Here is a 27,909-nt window from a genome sequence, read left to right on the forward strand (position 1 = left end):
CGATCTGCTCCAGATGGCCAAGCGAGTTGGACGGCAGTGCAAAGCCGCCGAATACGAGGATCTGTCCGGGGAAAAAGGTCTCACCCTGGACTGCGTCGTTGTTGATGATCGAAGAAGCCATCGAGCCTATCAGTGACGACACAGAGGAACTCTCAATGAAAGAACCAATGTCTGTGTCAAAACCGGCGGATCTCGGGTAGGGGGTCCCGAACTGTGCGTCTAGGCGGATGGTAACAGGAGACAAGGGACACGATGTTTTACCCAGGTTTGGGCCCTCTTGATGGAGGTAAAACCCTATGTCCTGCTTGATTGATATTGATGATGTGGGTATTACAAGAGTAGATCTACCACGAGATCAAGGAGGCTAAACCCTAGAAGCTAGCCTATGGTATGATTGTTGTTCGTCCTATGGACTAAAGCCATCCGGTTTATATAGACACCGGAGAGTGCTAGGGTTACACAGAGTCGGTTATAATGGTAGGAGATCTACATATCCGTATCGCCAAGCTTGCCTTCCACGCCAAGGAAAGTCCCATCCGGACACGGGACGAAATCTTCAATCTTGTATCTTCATAGTCTTGGAGTCCGGCCGATGATGATAGTTCGGCTATCCGGACACCCCCTAGTCCAGGACTCCCTCAAGACCCAAAACCAATAATAGCAGGAAGATAATGGCTTCAGTTAAAAAATACAGATAATGGCTTCTTTACTGTTTGTTTCCCACCCAACATAAACTCATAGTGACACCGGAGATTAACCAGATAGTAGATAGATACTATTGATAGCGGCCCCGATATGTACCCCACAACCATTTAAAAACTCAAGTTTGACCATTAGTTTGGAGCTGACTCAGAGTCTAATCGATGAAAAGGATGATAAAGTAGCATGTAATATTAAGCGGTGCATAACGTAGGCAGACACGAAAGAGTGCGACCTCTCTTGCGGACCTGTGTAGTCCTCGAGGTCATTTGCTCGGTTGATGATGGTAATGCAGTTTTCATGGCTGCCGGCGGCGGGGAAGAAGATCTGAGGCGACGAAAGACAGTCTGGAGGCCGGATCCCTGCTATGCTGGACCCTTTTGTCGTTGGAGCAGCGGAGCTGGGGTGGACGATGGTGCAGTAGGAGCGAGACAAACCACGCAAGGTTTTCTTTGACAACTATCTGCAAGAGAAGTAGTTCTGTAAGGGCTCGTTTGAATTGGAGGATTCCAACAATGTAGGGATAGGAAATAGACATGAATAAGATAGGAATGCACGTGCAAAACAGAGAATTTAAAAACACATGATTTCTGTCAATCTGGCTGTTTGATTCACAACAATTGGAAGATCATAGGATGCAAAGAAGCATGGTGAGATTAAGTCAAACCACAAGAAAATGTATGGTTATAATGCTATTATGCTACTATCTCTTAGTCTTGTGCTTCATGAATAGGAATTTGAAAAGGAGGACAAGTGAAAATTAAAATTCCTATGTTTTCTCTTTCAAGGAGACACTAAAGGAACAAATCCGTGTGCTCAGTGGACAATATATATAACATGTAGAGTAAAAAAGAGATGCAACAAGTGTACAACCTCTTTGGTGAAGCCATGTCAATCTCAGCGTGATTGGGTTGGCCGGTGAGGATGCTCCGGCTGACTTTGCTGTCGGAGGAGGGGAAGAAGTGTTGGAAATATGCCCTAGAGGCAATAATAAAATGGTTATTATTATATTTCTTTGTTCATGATAATTGTCTGTTATTCATGCTATAATTGTATTATCCGGAAATCGTAATACACGTGTGAATACATAGACCACAACATGTCCCTAGTGAGCCTCTAGTTGACTAGCTCGTTGATCAACTGATAGTCATGGTTTCTTGACTACGGACATTGGATGTCATTGATAACGGGATCACATCATTAGGCGAATGATGTGATGGACAAGACCCAATCCTAAGCATAGCTCAAAGATCGTGTAGTCCGTTTAGCTAGAGCTTTTCCAAATGTCAAGTATCATTTCCTTAGACCATGAGATTGTGCAACTCCCGGATACCGTAGGAGTGCTTCGGGTGTGCCAAACATCACAACGTAACTGGGTGACTATAAAGGTGCACTATGGGTATCTCTGAAAGTGTCTGTTGGGTTGGCACGAATCGAGACTGGGATTTGTCACTCCGTATAACAGAGAGGTATCTCTGGGCCCACTCGGTAATGCATCATCATAATGAGATCAATGTGACCAAGTGTCTGGTCACCGGATCATGCATTACGGTACGAGTAAAGTGACTTGCCAGTAATGAGATTAAACGAGGTATTGGGATACCGACGATCGTGTCTCGGGCAAGTAACGTACCGATTGACAAAGGGAATTGTATACGGGGTTGTTTTAATCCTCGACATCGTGGTTCATCCGATGAGATCATCGAGGAGCATGTGGGAGCCAACATGCGTATCCAGATCCCGCTGTTGGTTATTGACCGGAGAGGCGTCTCGGTCATGTCTGCATGTCTCTCGAACCCATAGGGTCTACACACCTAAGGTTCGGTGATGCTAGGGTTGTAGAGATATGAGTATGCAGTAAACCGAAAGTTGTTTGGAGTCCTGGATGAGATCCCGTACGTCACGAGGAGTTCCGGAATGGTCCGGAGGTAAATAATTATACATAGGAAGTCGAGTTTCGGCCATCGGGAAAGTTTCGGGGGTCACCGGTATTGTACCGGGACCACATGAAGGGTCCCGGGGGTCCACCGGGTGGGGCCACCTATCCCGGAGGGCCCCATGGGCTGAAGTGGGAGGGGAACCAGCCCCAGGTGGGCTGGTGCGCCCCCCCTTGGGCCCCCCTGCGCCTAGGGTTGGAAACCCTAGGGTGGGGGGCGCCTCCACTTGCCATGGGGGGCAAGGCACCCCCTTGGCCACCCCCCTAGGGGCCCTATATAAAGAGGGGGGAGGGAGGGCAGTCGCACCCATGCTCTTGGCGCCTCCCTCTCCCCTTGCTACACCTCTCCCTCGCGTAGAAGCTTGGCGAAGCCCTGCCGAGATCCTGCTGCATCCACGACCACGCCGTCGTGCTGCTGGATCTTCATCAACCTCTACTCCCCCCTTGCTGGATCAAGAAGGAGGAGACGTCTCCCTGACGGTACATGTGTTGAACACGGAGGTGCCATATGTTCGGCGCTAGGATCTCCGGTGATTTGGATCACGACGAGTACGACTCCCTCAACCCCGTTCCCCTAAACGCTTCCGCTCGATCTACAAGGGTATGTAGATGCACTCCTCTCTCTTGTTGCTAGATGAACTCATAGATTGATCTTGGTGAAACCGTATGAATTTTTATTTTATTTTCTGCAACGTTCCCGCAATAGTGGCATCATGAGCTAGGTCTATGCGTAGTTCTGTTTGCACGAGTAGAAAACAAATTTGTTGTGGGCGTAGATGTTGTTAACTTTCTTGCCACTACTAGTCTTATTTTGCTTCAGCGGTATTGTGGGATGAAGCGGCCCGGACCGACCTTACACGTACGCTTACGTGAGACAGGTTCCACCGACTGACATGCACTAGTTGCATAAGGTGGCTAGCGGGTGTCTGTCTCTCCCACTTTAGTTGGAGCGGATTCGATGAAAAGGGTCCTTATGAAGGGTAAATAGAAGTTGACAAATCACGTTGTGGCTTTTACGTAGGTAAGAAAACGTTCTTGCTAGAACCCTATTGCAGCCACGTAAAACATGCAACAACAATTAGAGGACGTCTAACTTGTTTTTGCAGCATATGATTTGTGATGTGATATGGCCAAAAGTTGTGATGAATGATGAATGATATATTGTGATGTATGAAATCATGTTCTTGTAATAGGAATCACGACTTGCATGTCAATGAGTATGACAACCGGCAGGAGCCATAGGAGTTGTCTTAATTATTGTATGACCTGCGTGTCAATGATTTAACGCCATGTAATTACTTTACCTTATTGCTAAATCGTTAGCCATAGTAGTAGAAGTAATAGTTGGCGAGCAACTTCATGGAGACACGATGATGGAGATCATGATGATGGAGATCATGGTGTCATGCCGGTGACGAAGATGATCATCGAGCCCCGAAGATGGAGATCAAAGGAGCTATATGATATTGGCCATATCATGTCACTGTTTAATTGCATGTGATGTTTATTATCTTTATACATCTTGTTTACTTAGAACGACGGTAGTAAATAAGATGATCCCTCATAATAATTTCAAGAAAGTGTTCACCCTAACTGTGCACCATTGTGAAAGTTCGTCGTTTCGAAGCACCACGTTCACATACAACGGGTGTAAGACAGATTTACACATGCAAAACACTTAGGTTAACTTGACGAGCCTAGCATGTACAGACATGGCATCGGAACACAAGAGACCGAAAGGTCGAACATGAGTCGTATGGAAGATACGATCAACATGGAGATGTTCACCGATGATGACTAGTTCGTCTCACGTGATGATCGGACACGGCCTAGTCGACTCGGATCATGTATCACTTAGATGACTAGAGGGATGTCTAATCTGAGTGGGAGTTCATTAAATAATTTGATTAGATGAACTTAATTATCATGAACTTAGTCTAAAAACCTTTGCAAATATGTCTTGTAGATCAAATGGCCAACGCTCATGTCCACCTCAACTTCAACGCGTTCCTAGAGAGAACCGAGTTGAAAGTTGATGCCAGCAACTATACGGACTGGGTCCGGAACCTGAGGATCATCCTCATAGCTGCCAAGAAAGATTATGTCCTAGAAGCACCGCTAGGTGAAGCACCCATCCCAGAGAACCAAGACGTTATGAACGCTTGGCAGTCTCGTGCTGATGATTACTCCCTCCTTCAGTGTGGCATGCTTTACAGCTTAGAACCGGGGCTCCAAAAGCGTTTTGAGCAACACAGAGCATATGAGATGTTCGAAGAGCTGAAAATGGTTTTCCAAGCTCATGCCCGAGTCGAGAGATATGAAGTCTCCGACAAGTTCTTCAGCTGTAAGATGGAGGAAAATAGTTCTGTCAGTGAGCACATACTCAAAATGTCTGGGTTGCACAACCGCTTGACTCAGCTGGGAGTTAATCTCCCGGATGACGCGGTTATTGACAGAATCCTTCAGTCGCTTCCACCGAGCTACAAGAGCTTTGTGATGAACTTCAATATGCAGGGGATGGAAAAGACCATTCCTGAGGTATATTCAATGCTGAAATCAGCGGAGGTAGAGATCAAGAAAGAACATCAAGTGTTGATGGTGAATAAAACCACTAAGTTCAAGAAAGTCAAGGGTAAGAAGAACTTCAAGAAGGACGGCAAGGAAGTTGCCGCACCCGGTAAGCCAGCTGCCGGGAAGAAGTCAAAAAATGGACCCAAGCCTGAGACTGAGTGCTTTTATTGCAAAGGGAAGGGTCACTGGAAGCGGAACTGCCCCAAATACTTAGCGGACAAGAAGGCCGGCAACACTAAAGGTATATGTGATATACATGTAATTGATGTGTACCTTACCAGTGCTCTAGTAGCTCATGGGTATTTGATACCGGTGCCGTTGCTCATATTTGTAACTCAAAGCAGGAGCTGCGGAATAAGCAGAGACTGGCGAAGGACGAGGCGACGATGCGCGTCGGGAATGGTTCCAGAGTCGATGTGATCGCCGTAGGCACACTACCTCTACATTTACCTACGGGATTAGTTTTAAACCTCAATAATTGTTATTTAGTGCCAGCTTTGAGCATGAACATTGTATCTGGATCTCGTTTAATACGAGATGGCTACTCATTTAAATCCGAGAATAATGGTTGTTCTATTTATATGAGAGATATGTTTTATGGTCATGCCCCGATGGTCAATGGTTTATTCTTAATGAATCTCGAACGTGATGTTACACATATTCATAGTGTGAATACCAAAAGATGTAAAGTTGATAACGATAGTCCCATATACTTGTGGCACTGCCGCCTTGGTCACATTGGTGTCAAGCGCATGAAGAAGCTCCATGCTGATGGACTTTTAGAGCCTCTCGATTATGAATCATTTGACACATGCGAGCCATGCCTCATGGGCAAAATGACCAAGACTCCGTTCTCCGGAACAATGGAGCGAGCAACCAACTTATTGGAAATCATACATACTGATGTGTGCGGTCCAATGAGTGTTGAGGCTCGCGAAGGATATCGTTATGTTCTCACTCTCACTGATGACTTGAGTAGGTATGGGTATGTCTACTTGATGAAACACAAGTCTGAGACCTTTGAAAAGTTCAAGGAATTTCAGAATGAGGTAGAGAATCAACGTGACCGAAAAATAAAGTTCTTACGATCAGATCGTGGAGGAGAATATTTAAGTCATGAATTTGGTACACACTTAAGGAAATGTGGAATCGTTTCACAACTCACGCCACCTGGAACACCTCAGCGTAACGTGTGTCTGAACGTTGTAATCACACTTTATTGGATATGGTGCGATCTATGGTGTCTCTTACCGACTTACCGCTATCTTTTTGGGGATACGCTCTAGAGACAACTACATTCACTTTAAATAGGGCACCGTCTAAATCCGTTGAGATGACACCGTATGAATTATGGTTTGGGAAGAAACCTAAGCTGTCGTTTCTGAAAGTTTGGGGATGCGATGCTTATGTCAAGAAACTTCAACCTGAAAAGCTCGAACCCAAGTCGGAAAAATGCGTCTTCATAGGATACCCTAAGGAAACCATTGGGTATACCTTCTACCTTAGATTCGAAGGCAAGATCTTTGTTGCCAAGAACGGGTCCTTTCTGGAGAAAGAGTTTCTCTCGAGAGAAGTAAGTGGGAGGAAAGTGGAACTTGATGAAGTACTACCTCTTGAACCGGTGAGTAGCGCAGCTCAGGAAGATGTTCCTGTGGTGCCAGCACCAACTGAAGAGGAAATTAATGATGATGATCAAGGTACTTTGGATCAAGTTGCTACTGAACTTCGTAGGTCCACAAGGACACGTTCCACACAAGAGTGGTATGGCAACCCTGTCTTGGAAATCATGTTGTTAGACAACGATGAACCTTCGAACTATGAGGAAGCGATGGTGGGGCCAGATTCCAACAAATGGCTTGAAGCCATGCAATCCGAGATAGAATCCATGTATGAAAACAAAGTATGGACTTTGACAGACTTGCCCGATGATCGGCGAGCGATAGAAAACAAATGGATCTTTAAGAAGAAGACGGACACGGATGGTAATGTCACCATCTATAAAGCTCGACTTGTCGCTAAGGGTTATCGGCAAGTTCAAGGGGTTGACTACGATGAGACTTTCTCTCCCGTAGCGAAGCTGAAGTCCGTCCGCATACTATGATTATGAGATATGGCAGATGGACGTCAAAACGGCATTCCTTAACGGTTATCTTAAGGAAGAACTGTATATGATGCAGCCGGAAGATTTTGTCGACCCTTAGAATGCTAACAAGGTATGCAAGCTCCAGCGATCCATTTATGGGCTGGTGCAAGCATCTCGGAGTTGGAATATTTGCTTTAATGAGATGATCAAAGCGTTTGGGTTTATGCAGACTTATGGAGAAGCCTGTGTTTACAAGAAAGTGAGTGGGAGCTCTGTAGCATTTCTCATATTATATGTAGATGACATACTTTTGATGGGAAATGATATAGAACTTTTGGACAACATTAAGGCCTACTTGAATAAGTGTTTTTCAATGAAGGACCTTGGAGAAGCTGCTTACATACTAGGCATCAAGATCTATAGGGATAGATCGAGACGCCTCATAGGTCTTTCACAAAGCACATACCTTGATAAGATATTGAAGAAGTTCAATATGGATCAGTCCAAGAAAGGGTTCTTGCCTGTATTGCAAGGTGTGAGATTGAGCTCGGCTCAATGCCCGACTACGGCAGAAGATAAAGAAGAGATGAGTGTCATCCCCTATGCCTCAGCCATAGGATCTATTATGTATGCCATGCTGTGCACCAGACCTGATGTAAACCTTGCCGTAAGTTTGGTAGGAAGGTACCAAAGTAATCCCGACAAGGAACACTGAACAACGGTCAAGAATATCCTGAAGTACCTGAAAAGGACAAAGGACATGTTTCTCGTCTATGGAGGTGACAAAGAGCTCGTCGTAAAGGGTTACGTCGACGCTAGCTTCGACACAGATCTGGATGACTCGAAGTCACAAACCGGATACATGTATATTCTGAATGGTGGGGCAGTGAGCTGGTGCAGTTGCAAGCAAAGCGTCGTGGTGGGATCTACATGTGAAGCGGAGTACATGTCAGCCTCGGAGGCAGCGCATGAAACAATCTGGGTGAAGGAGTTCATCACCGACCTAGGAGTCATACCCAATGCGTCGGGGCCGATCAAACTCTTCTGTGACAACACTGGAGCTATTGCACTTGCCAAGGAGCCCAGGTTTCACAATAAGACAAGGCACATCAAGCGTCGCTTCAACTACATTCATGAAAATGTTCAAGATGGAGACATAGATATTTGTAAAGTACATACGGACCTGAATGTAGCAGATCCATTGACTAAACCTCTCCCTAGGCCAAAACATGATCAACACCAGAATTCCATGGGTGTTCGATTCATCACAATGTAACTAGATGATTGACTCTAGTGCAAGTGGGAGACTGTTGGAAATATGCCCTAGAGGCAATAATAAAATGGTTATTATTATATTTCTTTGTTCATCATAATTGTCTGTTATTCATGCTATAATTGTATTATCCGGAAATCGTAATACACGTGTGAATACATAGACCACAACATGTCCCTAGTGAGCCTCTAGTTGACTAGCTCGTTGATCAACAGATAGTCATGGTTTCCTGACTATGGACATTGGATGTCATTGATAACGGGATCACATCATTAGGAGAATGATGTGATGGACAAGACCCAATCCTAAGCATAGCTCAAAGATCGTGTAGTCCGTTTAGCTAGAGCTTTTCCAAATGTCAAGTATCATTTCCTTAGACCATGAGATTGTGCAACTCCCGGATACCGTAGGAGTGCTTTGGGTGTGCCAAACGTCACAACGTAACTGGGTGACTATAAAGGTGCACTACGGGTATCTCCGAAAGTGTCTGTTGGGTTGGCACGAATCGAGACTGGGATTTGTCACTCCGTATGACGAAGAGGTATCTCTGGGCCCACTCGGTAATGCATCATCATAATGAGCTCAATGTGACCAAGTGTCTGGTCACGGGATCATGCATTACAGTACGAGTAAAGTGACTTGCCGGTAACGAGATTAAACGAGGTATTGGGATACCGACGATCGAGTCTCGAGCAAGTAACGTACCGATTGACAAAGGGAATTGTATACGGGGTTGTTTGAATCCCCGACATCGTGGTTCATCTGATGAGATCATAGAGGAGCATGTGGGAGCCAACATGGGTATCCAGATCCCGCTGTTGGTTATTGACCGGAGAGGCGTCTCGGTCATGTCTGCATGTCTCCTGAACCCGTAGGGTCTACACACTTAAGGTTCGGTGACGCTAGGGTTGTAGAGATATGAGTATGCTGTAAACCTAAAGTTGTTCGGAGTCCCGGATGAGATCCCGGACATCACGAGGAGTTCTAGAATGATCCGGAGGTAAAGAATTATATATAGGAAGTCGAGTTTTGGCCATCGGGAAAGTTTCGGGGGTTACCGGTATTGTACCGGGACCACCGGAAGGGTCCCGGGGGTCCATCGGGTGAGGCCACCTATCCCGGAGGGCCCCATGGGCTGAAGTGGGAGAGGAACCAGCCCCAGGTGGACTGGTGCGCCCCCCCTTGGTCCCCCCCTGCGCCTAGGGTTGGAAACCCTAGGGTGGGGGGCACCTCCACTTGCCTTGGGGGGCAAGGCACCCCCTTGGCCGCCGCCCCCCCTTGGAGATTCAATCTCCTAGGGCCGCCCCCCATAGGGGCCCTATATAAAGAGTGGGGGAGGGAGGGCAGCCGCACCCATGCTCTTGGCGCCTCCCTCTCCCCTTGCTACACCTCTCCCTCTCGCAGAAGCTTGGCAAAGCCCTGCCGAGATCGCTGCTGCATCCACCACCACGCCGTCGTGCTGCTGGATCTTCATCAACCTCTCCTTCCCCCTTGTTGGATCAAGAGGGAGGAGACGTCTCCCTGACCGTACGTGTGTTGAACACGGAGGTGCCGTCTGTTCGGCGCTAGGATCTTCGGTGATTTGGATCACGACGAGTACGACTCCCTCAACCCCATTCCCTTGAACGCTTCCGCTCGATCTACAAGGGTATGTAGATGCACTCCTGTCTCTTGTTGCTAGATGAACTCATAGATTGATCTTGGTGAAACCGTAGGATTTTTTTTATTTTCTGCAACGTTCCCCAACAAGAAGATATTAGGCGTCTGGAGATGGAGCCCGAGGTACTGCTCCGCTGTGATGGAGGGTTTCGTTGTTGGAGCAGCTCCAGTGAGTTGTACGACGCCGAGGCTAAAGCAGGACAAGAGAGACAACGAACAACATTAACCTGAGTGGAATTCTAATAGCATCTCCAATACATGATGTAAAATACATAACCACAAAGTGCTAGATGTAAAATACATCAGCAGCTCATCTCTGAACTTAACTGTCGAAACTGAATTTAACTGTCGAAACTGAACTTTACTGTCGAAACTGAACTTAACTATCGAAACTGAATTTTGCTGTCGAGACTGAATTTTGCTGTCGAAACTGAACGCACTAGCAAGGCGAGGCTACACGTCGGTCGACTGACTTTTTCATCTCTGGTCAGTCGATTTTGCAGCCATTGGATACGAAATCAAGGGCCTGCGGTTCATCTTCAACCTCCACCCCCCTGAGCCGCCAGCCACCATCGGCCAAACAGCAGCCCCCCGCCGCCCGCGGCTGGTGGTGCACCGCCCCGCCCGCCTCGAAAACACTCCGCCGCCGATCCGCCGCCGCCCCGGCCATCCCTCTAGCCCCCCCCCCCCCCGTGCCGAGCTTTTTCTCCGGTGATCCCCACGCCACCGCCCCGCCAACACCGGCGACCACCGCCCCCACCTTGAACCCTAAGATAGATAGTGGGGTACCTCTCTGGCGATCCCCCCTCCCCGCTGCGGCTGGTTCTTCCTTCACCCCGGTGAGCCCTCCCCCACCCCCTGAAAATCGACTGACCCAAAAGTCGATTCAGTCGACTGAAGTGTAGCTAAATCGGAGCAGCATCGCAAGCAAGAGCAAGAGCGAAAGCAGCAGCGTGAGCAAGAGCAATAGCAAGAGCAGACCAGGCAGGGGACCGAGAGCAAGAGCAGAGCAGCAACGTGAGCGAGAGCTAAAGCAACAGCAACTCCTACTGATGTGGACGTCGCTGCCGAGGGAACGATGCCGTGGAGGAAGTGGCCGGTGATGCCGCCGTGGATGGAGCCGCACCATGTCGGCTCGGGACTGAGCGCCGGCAACACCGTGAGATCGAATCAAGAAGAAAATGCGGCGATTAGTGTACAACCTCTTTGGTGGCGCCGATTAGGCTGCAGCTTCATCCGAGGAAATGGTGATGATGATGCTCTTCCAGTGGTGCAGGTGAAGACGGCGGTGTGGGAATGGAGGTGGCACAAAAGACGAGGGGAACGTCGGGGCAGCTCCTTGGAGGTGGAGGACGGTGTGGCTGAACCGGTGGGATGATGAGATCGACGGCGGATCCTCATCTGGTACGATGGATGAGGGACGTCGAGGTGTTGCTGTGGACGACGTCGTCGGGGAAGAGGCTTCGGCTGGGTGGCGGACGGAGCAGGGTGTGGGGTTTCGTCGCGGGTTTTCGCAGCCTCGGTGTACGAATGGGTGGGCGGATGGGATGGCACTAGTGAACCATGGCTTAGGGACGCCCTTGTCCGAAATGTGGGGTATGTTACGAAAGTACCCACACTGATTTGAGGCGGTTCTTTCGGTTCAGGGGTACCACGGGCATTTCACGTGTCGGGATTTCACAGGAGGTGAGAGTTTTCATGTGCATTGTAATTTTGGAATAGCAAGGCGCGCGTTGAGATGGAGGGAGTTGTTGGAGCACGACGAGACAAAGATATATCTTAAATATTTCGGGCTAACAAGGCGCGGGTTGAAATTTCTGGACAAGCCTAACGTGTACTGTACCAAATCAATGCGCACTACAAATGTCATTCAAAACTTTGAATTCATGTTATGTTCAATTAAAATATTTCACTACGTGTATAATGCATGCAACCTACTACTCAAATGAATGTTTTAGTGCATTCCAAACGTATATACTACCGCTTCAATATGAACTAAATTTGAATTTGTTTCTCTATTTGAATAAGATCTACAGGAATGATTGTTGTGAAGTCAAAGCATTTGAATTTGTTTCTCTATTTTAATAAGATCTACAATCATCATTATTGTCAAGTTAAACCATCGTTCGTGTATTATCTTCACAGCACACTACATGATTAGTCTCGAGTTACATATGAACTATGTGTACTATATGAACTCGAACTCGATTTTTTGAATCCACTTTATTTTGATTTCAAATAACATTACATTTCTAGCTCTAGCTAGATCTTCATAATCTTAACCATGTCTCATATGTATAATGTGTTTATCACATTATGTATGGTGCCCCACCCCCTACGCCTACAAGTATTTAGATGTGAGTTGCAAACACCACACATTACCACAAATTCAAATAAAATGTGAGAATGTTCGATATATAGTATTGTTTAGATTGTTCAATATTTAGTTGTAAGCTGCAAACACCACACATTATCATAGATTCAAATAAAATGTGAGATTTTTTGATGTATAGTATGGTTTAGATTGTTCGGCATTTATCTGTGAGTTGCAAACGCCATGCATTATCACATTATGGTATAACATGTGCACAACACGTGTATCATCGCTATATTCATGCATGCAATGTTTAAAACACTATGATCTCGTATTCCAATATATGATCCGCTTTCATATCAAATTATGATCTTTGTTAGTCTCTTACACCCACACAATCCTCTAACCTTTGTAGCTACCACTAACTTTCTCTCGTGCATGCACACACCCTCCTCGCCCTCCCCCTCCCTCGGCATTCTATCCACCGGGCACATTCATTTTTTTCTTTAGGTCATTCTCCCAGAGTCTCCACAACTCCTTTCCGACACACACCGATCGATAAACCTCTCCAGTGATGCCTGCCTACAACATACACACACACCTTCAATCTCCTCCTTTATGTGTCCTTGCCTCGTGTCTCTCATACGGTCACACACACGTGTAAACTCTCGCCCCTCTTTTCATCAATCTCACAACCGCACACTCCTCCCCCTATCTAGCTAGTAGCTAGGCCTCTCGCACCACCTCCTAGCTCCATTCTCTCTGTCTGTCCGTCTCGCTGGGCCTTATTTGCCTCTAACAAAAGGACGTACACCGACCGATCTCTCGCTATACATATAGCTAGCTAGGTCCTTATAACTCGTTTTTACCCACGTGTCGATCGATCTACCTCATTAGTTGTGTCTCTCCCTTCCTCCGACAAACAACAATTGATCTACCGATCTAGTTAGGTTTGCTTACCAAACACATGTTCCCCATTCATCATCCATGGATGCGTCTCGACAGATCTATCATGCACAGGCACACATAGAAACACACCCCCACTCTTATTGGTAACATTGCAGTTCCACCCTGAATTTTTCTAGTAGGCCTCTCCCACCATCTCCGAGAAGCAACTCCATCACCCATCCAACACTCTACCCCTCTCCCTCCCTCTCTCTCTCCTCTCTCTCTCTCTATGTCCCATCATATTTCCCGTCCTTCAGTTATGTATGGATGTCGACCGATCTCCCTCAAGACATAACTGGGTCTCTCCTTCTCAACACATATATGAGTTGTTCTACCTCTATAGTTAGGCCTCTGCCTACCCCTCCCCCCACCCCCTCCCCCCCACACACACCAATACATCGAGCGCTCTATTCATGTCTCCCTGCCACACACAAACTTGACATGTGCCCTCTAACGTTCCGGTAGGCCAGTCGCCCTATATCTTTGACTTGCACACACACACAATCTCGATGGCTCTCTTCATCGATCTCGCACCCACCCACTTGATCCTCTCTTCGACTCTATCGATAGCTATGACCCCTCCCTCTCTTCTCGTGGATTGCTCGACCCTCTATGTATGATATGGATAGGCCTCCATTTCACACACATTGCATGCAAAAATTTATTTGAGATGTCATCGACACATATTCGCACAAATAATTCACGAAATCAAACCCCCACCGCACCCCACCCCCACCCCAAAACAAAAAACACTCACGAATGCGGTTTGTATCTCTCACACACACCCACATAGGCGGGGGACGTGCACGAAGAGAAGATGTGCATGCACGGCGCACGTACTCCCGTCTCTTTCCCAACCACACCCCCGCGGGTACACGGTGGAGCTCATTTCTGTACGAAAAAGGCAGCCCACGTGGTAATTTGGCACGTATACTGGTTGTCTACTTGGTGGAGGGAGGATCGTCTACCACGGGTGAACAAAAAAATTGCGACTTGACGCGTTATGTTAAATTAACAAAAGAGGCAAACCATGTGGGGCCTACCTTAGAGGCAAGGCTCTATACACTGGAGTACTTTTGAGTGTCCCGTCAACTTGCAGAACGAGGAGAAGCTTGCTTAGTATGCCGTCTCCCCCGCCCACGGGCGCGGTGGCTCGCAGGATCAGGTGAAGCTTGCTCCGCCTTACGCCCGCTCCCTCGCCCATGTGCGCGGTGGCTCGCAGGACGAGTAGAAAAATTTACTACTCCCTCCGTTTACTCCTCGTCCCTACTACCTTGGTTACAGAGATTATATCATATTGTTTGGAATATATATGTCCTTTAGTAGATTTCAATATGAACTACTGGTACATACTCCAAATACTGATGTATATAGATGTATTTTAGAGTGTGGATTCACTCATTTTGCTTCGTATGTAGCACTCTCCCTCGCCCCTCGACCCTCGCCCACGTGGTGGACGTGCAGCAATTCATTCGGTCTCATATAGCCAGAACGATATATACTGCACTACCATTATTGCTCGACTTCCCGAAAAGGCGAAGAGCCAATCGCAAGGTTAATATTTTGGAGATGCCAAGCGCAAGGTTATAGGTGAATGAGTAGTAGGTGCCGCATTATTTATAAATAAAGTTTTTTTTCTTTAGTGGCACAGACGCAATATGATAGGTTCATATGGAGAGAAAAGGAAACCACTCCACTATATACATAGTCAGGACGGGCCAGCCTACACGGTTACTTGCTGGGGTTGCTCTCTTCACACTCTCTCGCACAAAAAGACTGTGGCCACATCTCTAACATCCCCGCGGAACACGTCCACTTGGGGAAGGGGTGGATGCTTAGTGTAGATGCGGTGGCCGTCGCCGACGGTGAAAACCCACTATCGGCACGTCCCGAGTAGGGGTCCCCACCGTTCTCTCTCACAAAGCCGGTGAGGTTGCTGTCGGTGTCCAAACCGGCGGATCTCGGGTAGGGGGTCCCGAACTGTGCGTCTAGGCGGATGGTAATAGGAGACAAGGGACACGATGTTTTTACCCAGGTTCGGGCCCTCTCGATGGAGGTAAAACCCTACTCCTGCTTGATTAATATTGATGATATGGGTAGTACAAGAGTAGATCTACCACGAGATCAGAGAGGCTAAACCCTAGAAGCTAGCCTATGGTATGATTGTTTTTCGTCCTATGGACTAAATCTCTCCGGTTTATATAGACACTGGAGAGGGCTAGGGTTACACAGAGTCGGTTACAATGGGAGGAGATCTACATATCATATCGCCAAGCTTGCCTTCCACGCCAAGGAAAGTCCCATCCGGACACGGGACGAAGTCTTCAATCTTGTATCTTCATAGTCCGGGAGTCCGGCCAAAGGTCATAGTCCGGCCATCCAGACACCCCCTAATCCAGGACTCCCTGAGTAGCCCCTGAACCAGGCTTCAATGACGATGAGTCCGGCGCGCAAACTGTCTTCGACATTGCAAGGCGGGTTCCTCCTCCGAATACTTCATAGAAGATGTTGAACACAAGGATAGTGTACGGCTCTGCAAAATAGTTTCCACATACCACCGTAGAGGGAATAATATTCGCACAAATCTAATCTACTGACGTATTCCGTAGCGTGACATCATGCCACAGCCAAGCTTTTATTCGAATCGTTTGACTGTCCCACCTCAGCGTGTTTAGCGAGGCGGTTTCCTTGGCATGTCTTGTCAAAGCAGAGATCGTGTCCCCTCATTCCGGGATTCTCATCAATACGGGCGTGGGTAACCCAACCGCGCCATTAATCGCGGCGCTTGGGAGATAAGCGAGTTTTACTAGGCTGGTGGGGGATCATAGTTTCGGCCGCCCATATAAGGGGATAATGATCTACCCTTTCCATCTACGCCTTCTTCCTCCTTCGCTTATCCTTTCCTGCACACTCGAGCTCCAGTGCCCAAGTCCGCACTTCCCACCTCAACCTTCTCCAATCATGTCCGGAGCGGGAGGTAGATGGATGGCCTCCACCGTCACGGAGGGGCACATCAAAAAGTTGAGGAAGGCCGGATACTTGTCTGACAACATCGCGCACCGGCTTCCAGATGAGGGGCAACTCATCCCCACCCCTAGGCCCCATGAGAGGGTGGTGTTCCTCACCCATTTCCTCCGCGGACTGGGCTTCCTACTTCACCCATTTGTCCGGGGGCTCATGTTCTACTACGGCCTAGATTTCCATGATCTGGACCCGAACTTCATCCTCAACATCTCGGCGTTTATCGTCGTGTGCGAGGCCTTCCTCCGCATCAAGCCTCACTTCGGCCTATGGCTGAAGATCTTCAGCGTCAAGCCGAAGGTCGTGGGCGGCCGGCAAGCGGAGTGCGGAGGCGCCATGGTGGGCAAGATTCCCAACGTCACATGGCTCGAGGGCTCCTTCGTGGAGACCATCAAAGGGTGGCAATCGGGGTGGTTCTACATCACCAAGCCGCGTGACCCTGAATGGGAGCGGCCCCCGAATTCCAATCTGGCATCCCCACCCGGCTCACATCATGGAAAGAGACGGGCCTGTTGTGGGGTAAACCGGAAGAGGTGGCTGGACTACAAACCTGCATCCAAGACCTGGTGAACAAGAAGGTTAAACTTGTCAACGTAGTCCAGGCCATGCTCTTCCGCCAGATCCTCCGGTGTTAACGACGGGCTTTCAACTTGTGGGAGTTCGACCCGGACCAGCACCAGACTTTGTCCAGGCTCTTTGACACAAAGCACGAGGATGCCTGGAAGGTGCTATTCAAGAGCTCCGAGGTCTCCCCTCCTGTCACCGAGGATCGCGGATTCTGCGCCAAGCGCCAAGCCACCGAAGTAAGCTTGTTTTTATCCTTTACAGGACAATTGATTTTCATAGTTTGACTCTATGCAGGATCTAAACTCCCGCTCCTTTGACAGGACTGGAAGAGGACGTACGAACAGTTTGACTGTCCGACCCCTTTGCCCGAAGGCCCAGCAGATGCACGCTTGACGAAGCTGCTGGTTCCAGCACCTCACATGGTGCCGGAGAAGAAGGCCAAGAAGAAGTCCACGGGGACTCGAAAGAGTTCCTGGTGCCTGGTGGTGTCGGATTCATCGCCCGACGACCCCGAAGCACCCTCCGCCTCCGAAGACGAGGAGGAGGAAGAAGAAGCCTCTCCCCCTCCAGCGGGGGGAGGAAAGAAAAGGAAGGCCGCCCCAACTGGGGAGGCCGGAGGGTCCAAGAAGGGGAAGACCCTTCTTCCGGACTACCCCTCCGACACCGACGTCGGCGGAGAGGAATGGCCATCCCGGGACAAGCCCCTGGCAAAGTCGTAAGTATCTGGACACCAGAATAACTGATGGCGTTCTTCTATTGTACAATATCTTCTGATGCCGAATTCAATCATGTAGTCCGCCCAAGGCTCAGCTCGGCAATTCGTCGAGCGGCTCCCTAGATTCGTCGGATGTGAATAGCGCTTCACTCCCGACTGCTACCTCCTCTCGCCCTACGGACTATGCCGAGGTGGAGTCCCAAAAGGGGCTAAACCAGGAGGAGGTGGTCCTGGAGGCGCCGCAAGGCGACTTCCCGGACTCCAGGCCCAAAGGGGATGAAGCCCCAGAGGGATCTAAGTCCGGCCCTGGGCCAGACACCGCTCCGGAACCTTCAGTGATTCCGGAGTCCGGAAGGCGGCCCCCTCACAAGAAGGTCAAGCCTACGACACCGGCGGCTTCCGTCCAACCGGAGGCGCCGGACAATTTCTTGGAGGTGCTTAACGACGCCTCCATCGACGAGGAGCACCGCACTGTTATGAGTGCGGTGATCCAGAAGGTTCAGTCCGCCAAGAGTGGGCTGACAGAAGCCTGTGCCAGCCTTCTAACAGGCTTTGAGGTATGTATTTAAAACATATAAAAATGTTACCGCATAGACAGTAGCCCCTGATGCTCAGTTTGGTGTTCGGAAGGAAAAGCTGGACTGAGGATCTAAAAAGATATACGCAGGAGTCTAACATAAGTATGTCAATATGGGAATGCAGGCTGCGCTGCTGACCTCTGCCGCACTGACTGCGGAGGTCGATGCATTGAAGCAAAGCCTCGAGTGGTCCGAGAACGAGCTCGGCCGTGCCAAGAAGCAACTCGAGGACAAGGAAGGTAGGTAGTACCTTATGTAAGTGTATAAAAATACCTGGTTGCAGACAATGACAGGACCCACGTGAATATTATAGGGGCCACAACTGAGGTGGCAGCCCTGAAAGAAGCGCTGTCCAAGGCCAAAGACAATGCAGTCGTGGAGCGCACTGAGCGAGAAAAGCAGGAGGCGCAGGTGGCGGAGGTGCGGCAAGAGCTCGTTGCTCTCGTGAAGAAACACGAGAGTTTAGAGCTTGACTCAAATACGCGAGAGTCCGAGCTTGCCTCGGCTCTTGAGAGCACCAGGTCTGCCAAGGCCGCAGCCCAAAAAGCCCTCCAGGAGATTGAGGCAATGAAAAAGATAGCGGCGGGTAAGGCATTCTTTATGCAAATAAAGCACATGAAAGTAGATTACCTGTTACTTACCCGAGTCCAGAGCTCTCCAGGAGCATTCGCAGGTTTGCCCCTCAGTGTGTCCGATGCCACCGCATTCTACCGAGCCGAAGAAGGGAGCTCGACGGAGAAGGTGTTCTGGTCCCAGTATGCTGAGGCCGGACACCCGGTGCCCCTGAGCGACTAGCTGAAGCAGCTGGTCGAGCTCCATAAGGCAGCCGAACAGGCCATGAAGGGCCTTATAGGTCGGCTGTGGCCTGGGGAGGCCATGCCTGAAAGCTACTTTGGGCTGGTGTGGCGGCTGGTGGATGCCTGTCCATGGCTTGAAGTCATCAATTTCTTCGTATGCATCGAAGGCACCCGTAGGGCCCTTTGTAACGCCCCAGATTCGATGCGCCAGGTGTCTGCCAGTTATTCGCCATAGTTGCCATGTCGTTTGCTTGCGTGTTGCATTTTGCCATGTCATCATCTGCATTTCATCTGCATGTTTTTCAAAACTTGCATCCGTTCGGGTTCCGCCGGTTCTCTCCGTTGTCCGTTCGGAGTTCAGACACACTCGCACGCGCCCGCGGCACCTCCGAAATATTATTTTATAAGTGGCATAAAAATGTTCTTGGAATGGGATGCAACTTGGTGTGTGGTCTTATTATAGTGTAGACAGAGCGCTTGTCAAGTTTCGTCGCATTCGGAGCTCGTTTGATAGCCCAACCGTTAAATATATAGCGGTACCGTTGCCGGTATCTTCGTCGGAAGTTTCGGTATTCGAAACTGTCGCCGGGCCTCTCTCTCGCTTCTCTCCCTAAGTCCAACGCCTTCTCTACACAGCCCGCCTGCAGCCCAGCTACCCCCCCTCGGTTCCGGACCGTCAGATCGCGATCGAACGGCTCCGAAACCCCCCTCAAACCCCCTAAACCTAATGCCTGCCTATTTAAACACCACCCATATGCCATTTTTGGCCTCCACCTACCTCCTCCCTCAGTTTCAGCCGTAGCCAACCATCTCCACCTCAAAATCCATGCCCAGCCAGCACCCCGCCGCCACTTGGCGCCGCCCCAACGGCCAGCCGCCGCCCTGCGCCGCCGCACCAGTCGCCCTCCACCTCTCCCGCGCAGACACGTGGACGCCTCTAGCCACTCTGGGCGCGCCACGTCGCCCCTGCCTCCCACAGGGCCTGCCGGAGCCCATCGCAGGCCCGCCCCGGGCCAGATCTGGGCCCGGACGAGCCCGCACGAAGCCGCCGTCAGCCCGCCGCCCTCGCTCCCGTGCTCCGCCCCAGGAGCCCGCGCTCCGACCTCCCCGCGCCAGCCCCGCCTTCGTGCCGCCGCCCGGCTTCCTCGCTGCGGGCGTGCCTGCCTCGCCTCGTCGACCCGTGGCGCCGCCCGCAGCGCAGGAGCACCCCGCTCCCCGCACTCCCGCACGCCTCCTGCCGTCCCGCGTCGCCGTGCACGCCCGGTCCTGCCGCCGCCGGGAACGGAGCCCCTCGTCCCGGATCCGTTCCTCCATGCATCGCCGCCGTCCTCCGTTCGCCGGGGCACCGGCCACGGCCGCCGCCGTTGACCTGCCTCCCCAATCCAGGCGGGATCGGGAGGAGGACGACCCTGCTCGCGCCGCCGTGGGCCCCGCAAGCCGGCCCAGCTCCAGCCGGCCTGCCAGGCCGCCTCCCCCACCTTCCTGGGCCAAGCCCATGGTGAGCAGTGCCTAAACTCCGCCCCGTGCGTCTATTAGTTACTCTGCACTCACCTGTTTTTTTCCTGAAAACTGCTAAGTCCCCAGAAACTCATAAAATGTTGCATACTTTGACCTGCTGTAACTCCATGCATACTGCTCCGTTTTGTGCATGTAATATGTCAAATTGTTCGCCTCAACGAGTACTTCATTAATTTCCATTGCATCATATTCGTTTGAGCTCATCTTGATGCCTGAATCATCGTTGCAAGAATGCTTCATGATGTTTTCTGCTGTCTGTTATCAGAACGAGCTCTTTTGTCATTTTTGCCATGATTGATGTGTGCATCCTATGAGGTTGATGTCTACATGTGTTTTGATCTATGCCATGACATCTTTACAGGAGTGCTTACCATGTATTTTTGTGATCAATGTGGTGACTAGCACCAGCATGCAAACTAGGCATCGTGATGTTGCTGATTTTAGTCCCTGTTCTGCTGTTATTTTCATGCCATGTAAACTTGATGCTACAGAGAGATCCATGCATATTTTGAGATACTTCAGTAAGGGTGTTTTGAACATATGGTTGTTCGCTATCCATTCATGCCTCTGGTTGCAATTATGGAGTAGTCTAGCATGTCATTTTCGTGCTCTACTTGTGCTTCAAAATGTTTCCTGGCAGATTGTTTACTTGTTATTCAATTTTTCCAAGGTTGCTATAGTTGATCCTTGCATGCTATGAACTTGTTCTTGCCTTGGTTTGTTTCACAAACATGCCTTATTGATGATGCTATGCTTATCTTGTCATGCAATGACTTGTGGTGAGTGAATCGAGCTTGTTAAGTAGTGTACTTGATGTTGCCGTTTTGCTAGGCTGAATCTGTTATTTCGTGATGCTATGTAAACATGCTTCTACAAGTCATTCTATACATAATCTGGAGATGTTCACTAAATATGTTTTGTTCTACATGTTATTCTCTATGCATCCATTCCCCTGGTTGCATTTATAGCTTGCTGTAGATTGTTGTAATCTTGCTCCAAAGTTGCTTGATAATGTTGCTGTCAGCCTGTTAACATTAAGTTCAGTTGTTGCCATGATTGTTGCTAGTGTTCCATGCACCCTATGAACTTGCTCTTGCCATGCTTAGCTTCACAAACAAGTCTTATTACTGTTGGTTGCCTTTCCATGCCATGTATTGCTCTGTAGTGAGTTTCACAAGCTCACCAACATGCCTTCATAATTATGTTCCTGCCATGTATGAATCTGTAATATAACTTGCTATGTTTACATGGGTGCCATCATATTTTCTGTTCCTTTTTGGCTCATGGTTAGTAAGGGACTTTTGATCTATGCATTTAGTAGATTCATGCCATGCCTTTTTTTGCCATTATAAGTTCCTGTAACATGTTGTTTGATAGCTCTAAACATTGCAACCTGATGTTATTTTCTGCAAAGTCTGAAATTGTTATTAGTTGCAATCTTGCCATGTGTGTTTGAGCATGTTCTAGTGATTTCTGGAGATAGCTCAGTGTTCATGTTTTGTTGTGCTTTACCTGTACATCATGTACATGTCTTTTGTTCTCATGTTGGGGTGCTGTAGTATATTGTTTTGATGCTTGCAATATGACTAGTTGCTCTTTTGGACAGCTTGTCCTTTAAACTTGTATAGAGTGCATGTGTTGAACCGTTGCTTCGTTTTGAGTTTGCTCTATATGAAACTTGCTTAGAATTGCATGTAGTTTCATATTATCATGTTGCGTCATTGTTTTGAGGTGTTTGCTTGATGTTTGGGTGCATTTCGCATCAATGCCATGTTTAACTTGTTTTGCTCATATCTTCTAGGCCGTAGCTCCGAACTAAATGAACTTTATATGTAACTTGACTAGAATCTCGTGTAGATCATCTTTGTGCATTTTAACTTGCTGTTTAACAACTTGAACATAAGGTTTATTCAGATCTGGACCAATTTCGAAATATGCATATGAGGACTTACCGGATTTGTTATATGTTGTTCCCGGCCTCATTTAAACTTGCCTTGATGTGTTGCTCTTGTTTGCATCATCCCTTACCATGAGTTGCTTCATGTAGCTTTGTCATGCATCATGCTTGTTTGTGCATCATGCCTTGTTCATGTGTGGTGTGTTTACCATGTTGTGTGCTTCTTCTCGATAGTTCCCGTTTTGTTGCGATCGTGAGGATTCGTTCGTCTACGCTTGGTTCGTCTCCGTGGCTTCATCTTCTACATGGACTCGTTCTTCTTCCTAGCGGGATTTCAGGCAAGATGACCGCTACCTTGGATCTCACTACTATCATTGCTATGCTAGTTTCTTCGTTCTATCGCTTTGCTGGTTACCTATCTTTTGCTCATCAAGCCTCCCAAATTGCCATGAACCTCTAACCTTTGACACCCTTCCTAGCAAACCATTGCTTGGCTATGTTACCGCTTTGCTCGGCCCCTCTTATAGCGTTGTTAGTTGCAGGTGAAGTTTGAAGATTGCTACATGGTGGACAGGATTTTTGTTGGGATATCACAATATCTCTGATATTATTAATGCATCTATATACTTGGTAAAGGGTGGAAGGCTCGGCCTTATGCCTGGTGTTTTGTTCCACTCTTGCCGCCCTAGTTTCCGTCATACCGGTGTTATGTTCCCGGATTTTGCGTTCCTTACGCGGTCGGGTGATTTATGGGACCCCCTCGACAGTTCGCTCTGAATAAAACTCCTCCAGCAAGGCCCAACCTTGGTTTTACCATTTGCCTCACCACCACCTATATTTTCCCTTGGGAGTAATTAACCCAAGGGTCATCTTTATTACAGCCCCCCCAGGCCAGTGCTTGTCTAAGTGTTGGTCCGAACCAGAGCCACTTGCAGCGCCACCTCGGGGAAACTCAAGGGCTGGTTTTAGTTGTACGTAGTGTTCATCCGGTGTTGCCCTGAGAACGAGATATGTGCAGCTCCTATCGAGATTGTCGGCGCATCGGGCGGTCTTGCTGGTCTTGTTTTACCATTGTCGAAATGTCTTGTAAACCGGGATTCCGAGTCTGATCGGGTCTTCCTGGGAGAAGGTATATCCTTCGTTGATCGCGAGAGCTTGTCATGGGTATAATCTTCCTGGGAGTTGGGACACCCCTGCAGGGTATAATCTTTCGAAAGCCGTGCCTGCGGTTATAGGCAGATGGGAATTTGTTAATGTCCGGTTGTAGATAACTTGACACCAGATCCGAATTAAAACGCATCAACCGCGTGTGTAGCCGTGATGGTCTCTTCTTGGCGGAGTCCAGGAAGTGAACACGGTCTTTGGGTTATGTTTGACGTAAGTAGGAGTTCAGGATCACTTCTTGATAATTGCTAGTTGACGACCGTTCCTTTTGCTCTCTTCTCGCTCTTATTTGCGTATGTTAGCCACCATATATGATTAGTCGCTGCTGCAGCCTCACCACTTTACCCCTTCCTTCCCTTTAAGCTTTGCTAGTCTTGATACCCATGGTAATGGGATTGCTGAGTCCTCGTGGCTCACAGTTTACTACAACACCAGTTGCAGGTACATGTTGTGCGATGATCATGACGCAAGAGCGATGCTTGCTTGCGTTGAGTTCTTCTTCTGCTTCTTCTTCGATCACGGGATAGGTTCCAGGTCGGCAGCCTGGGCTAGTAGGGTGGATGTCGTTTGAGTTTCTGTTTGTGTTTCATCCGTAGTCGGATGATGCTCTTATGTATTGTGATGTTGTATTCGTGTGGCATTGTATGCCTCTTGTATGTATCCCCATATATTATGTAATGTTGATGTAATGATATCCACCTTGCAAAAGCGTTTCAATATGCGGGTCTATCCTTGGTGGGACCTTCGAGTTCCTTTTGGATAGGGTCGCATATTGGGCGTGACACCCTTGCCCGTGCCAAAGTGCACTGGGGCAAGCTGGATGCTGAGAAGCTGGTGAAGGATGGGCCACCGAAGGGGAAGGAGCATCGCAGGCCCGAGATGTATTATGAGGGCGTCCTGAAGGGTGCCCGTCTTTTAGCGGATGAATGTACCAGGGATGTAATTTTTGAGTAAACTCGCTCGTGTTTATCCTGTGCGCTGAAAACTTGTTCATATGTGCTAAGCAACGCTTTTTGAATTTAAAATATTACCTTTTGTGCGGCCGTTTATTAAATCTGAGAGATGCAAGTCGTCGGCTTCTGCCCCCATGCCACGAGTGCTGGGGTGTTCGGGATAAACCTGAGCGCTCTTGTTCCCATTATTGGGTCCTTCGAGGGAGGCGCTCGGCACAACGAACAAGGCAATCAGACTTATAATTCCTTATCACTCTCACTTAGCCATAGAATTCTATAATTTTAAATTTCGGCGAAGCCCCTAGTATTCGGAAGACCGAGTTCGGGGCGCTATCCACGCCTAGGCCGGATAAATCCAGCTCCTCGCTCGAAGCGGCATAAGTCTTTAGGGACTCGAGAAAACCTCTCGAACAGCAACCGTTCTCTCGCCCTATCATGACGGTCAGTTTTAGCTTTCTCTACTGAGGTGTTAACCCAGCTCAACTGGGCACAATCGCAGTAGTTCTCCCAACGCTACCTTAGCCGATATAACGGAACGTAAGGTACCAAAACATGGGAGCCGAGCAAACCCAACTATTGACCCAAGACATGATTCGGAGCCGATGCATATAGTGCTATAAGTTCCAGGTGCTGCACTCATGAGAGTGTTCAGTCTTCTCACACCGTATTTTGGGGAACTTAAGACCCTAGTGTATTGGCCGTACCAAAGTGTACGGTTGCGTAATGTCATGACTGAACATATTTACATGAAAAATGAATGCAATAATAGACAAGAGCTATGTATTGTTTATTAAAGGGCTGCTATGGAAGCAGGACGATACAAATAGTGCGATAAGCAAGAGATGGGATTATTTGACATGTCCCCCTCCAGGGGCAAGCTGCGAAACTTTAAGTAAGATAGGTATTTACCTCATTATAGAGACCACCTGGACTTTCGACGTGGCTTGCTATCTCCCTGGCTGTTGCATCGTGTGTTCGGCGAGCATACTGCCGGACAGGCCTTCCGAAGAGTGGAGTCCTGAAAGTAAGAAAAGAGAAACGAAAAAATCGGGAGCCCCTAGTGCGGTTGAGCCGCATTCTGGGCATGTCGTGGTTGTGCCCCTCCCCTTATGCCCATGGTATTTCCAGAGCATAATTATGTACGCGTGGTACTGGTTTCGCAATCTCGCGAGGGCTGGGGTTGGGGCCACACTGCTATTCTTGCTCGGAACGTGCTAGACGGTCTTGTTGTAGGTTACTCCGGGTGCGCTTGACGGTGTCCGGACGTTTAACAGCCGGACTGGAGAATTGCCTGAAAAAGCTACTTTGTACTTCTGCCGCGAGGTCTGCCATGTGCTCCTCTATTCCGAGAGAGCGTTCGGTGTTTCCATTGACCGTAATGACTCCTCGAGGGCCTGGCATCTTGAGCTTGAGGTATGCACAGTGCGGCACCGCATTGAATTTTGCAAATGCGGTTCGTTCGAGCAGGGCGTGATAGCCATTGCGGAACGAGACTATGTTGAAGATTAACTCCTTGCTTCGGAAATTATCCACGGATCCGAAGACCACTTCGAGTGTAACTGAGCCTGTACAGCTGGCCTCTACACCTGGTATGATGCCTTTAAAGGTCGTCTTTGTGGGTTTAATCCTTGAGGGATCTATCCTCATTTTCTGCACTGTATCCTGGTAAAGTAGGTTCAGGCTGCTGCCACCATCCATGAGGACTCTAGTGAGGTGAAATCCGTCAATGATTCGGTCTAGGACCAATGCGGCGAATCTGCCGTGACGAATGCTAGTGTGATGGTCCCTTCGATCAAAAGTGATCGGGCAGGAGGACCATGGGTTGAACTTTGGGGCGACTGGCTCCAACGCATATACGTCCCTAAGCGCACGCTTCCGTTCCCTTTTGGGAATGTTGGTTGCGTATATCATGTTCACCGTGCGCACTTGTGGGGGGGAAGCCCTTCTGTCCTCTGTTGTTCGGCGGCCGTGGCTCCTCCTCGTCATCGCTATGCAACCCCTTGTCTCTATTTTCGGCACTCAACTTGCCTGCCTGCTTGAACACCCAATAATCCCTGTTGGTGTGATTGGCTGGTTGTTCGGGGGTGCCGTGTATCTGGCACGAGCGATCGAGTATCCGGTCTAAACTGGATGGGCCTGGAGTATTTCTTTTGAATGGATTCTTCCGCTGACCGGGTTTAGAGCCTCTAAATCCGGCATTGACTGCCATATCCTCAGTATTGTCGGCATTAATGCGGCGCTTGTGCTTGTTGCGACGCGACCTGCCATTGTTGTCCTTGGTATCTGAATTACCAGGGCTCTTGGTCATGTTATTACTACGAGCTAGCCAGCTGTCTTCTCCCGCGCAAAAGCGGGTCATGAGTGTTGTGAGGGCTGCCATGGATTTTGGCTTTTCCTGTCCAAGGTGCCGGGCAAGCCATTCGTCACGGATGTTGTGTTTGAAGGCTGCGAGGGCCTCTGCATCCGGACAATCAACTATTTGATTTTTCTTGGTTAGGAACTGTGTCCAGAATTGTCTGGCCGATTCCTCTGGCTGCTGAATTATGTGGCTTAGGTTATCGGCGTCTGGTGGTCGCACATAAGTGCCTTGGAAGTTTTCAAGGAATGCAGATTCCAGGTCCTCCCAGCAACCAATTGACTCAGCTGGCAAGCTGTTAAGCCAATGCTGAGCTGGTCCTTTAAGCTTGAGTGGGAGGTATTTTATGGCGTGTAGATCATCACCACGGGCCATGTGGATATGAAGGAGATAATCCTCGATCCATACCGCAGGATCTGTTGTGCCATCGTATGATTCGATGTTTATGGGTTTAAAACCCTCGGTGATTTGATGATCCATTACTTCATCTGTGAAGCATAGTGGGTGTGCGGCGCCCCTGTACTGGGCTATATCACGACGTAGCTCGGATGAGCTTTGTCTGTTGTGTTCGGCCTGGCCGTATTTGCCATATCCAGCGTGACGTTTATCGTCACGCATCGTGGGGCGCCCACGCGATCTGTAGATCGATCTTGTTTGCCTTGCCTTGTCCTCCAATATGTCTCGCAGGTCTGGTGCGTTTCCCCGTGCCTGGGTACTTTTTGAGCGGCGCCGGGGTGCGGCTTGAGTTGAGGGTCGAAAGGCCTCTCTGTCGTGGCCATGGGGTGGCCGATCGGCCGCATTATATGCTGGTGATGTAGGTTTAGTTGCTTCCTCCTCTAGTTGGGGTAGCAGACTGCGCT

The sequence above is a fragment of the Triticum aestivum genome, chromosome 2B (assembly GCF_018294505.1).
Source record: "Triticum aestivum cultivar Chinese Spring chromosome 2B, IWGSC CS RefSeq v2.1, whole genome shotgun sequence".
Classification (NCBI taxonomy): Eukaryota; Viridiplantae; Streptophyta; class Magnoliopsida; order Poales; family Poaceae; genus Triticum; species Triticum aestivum.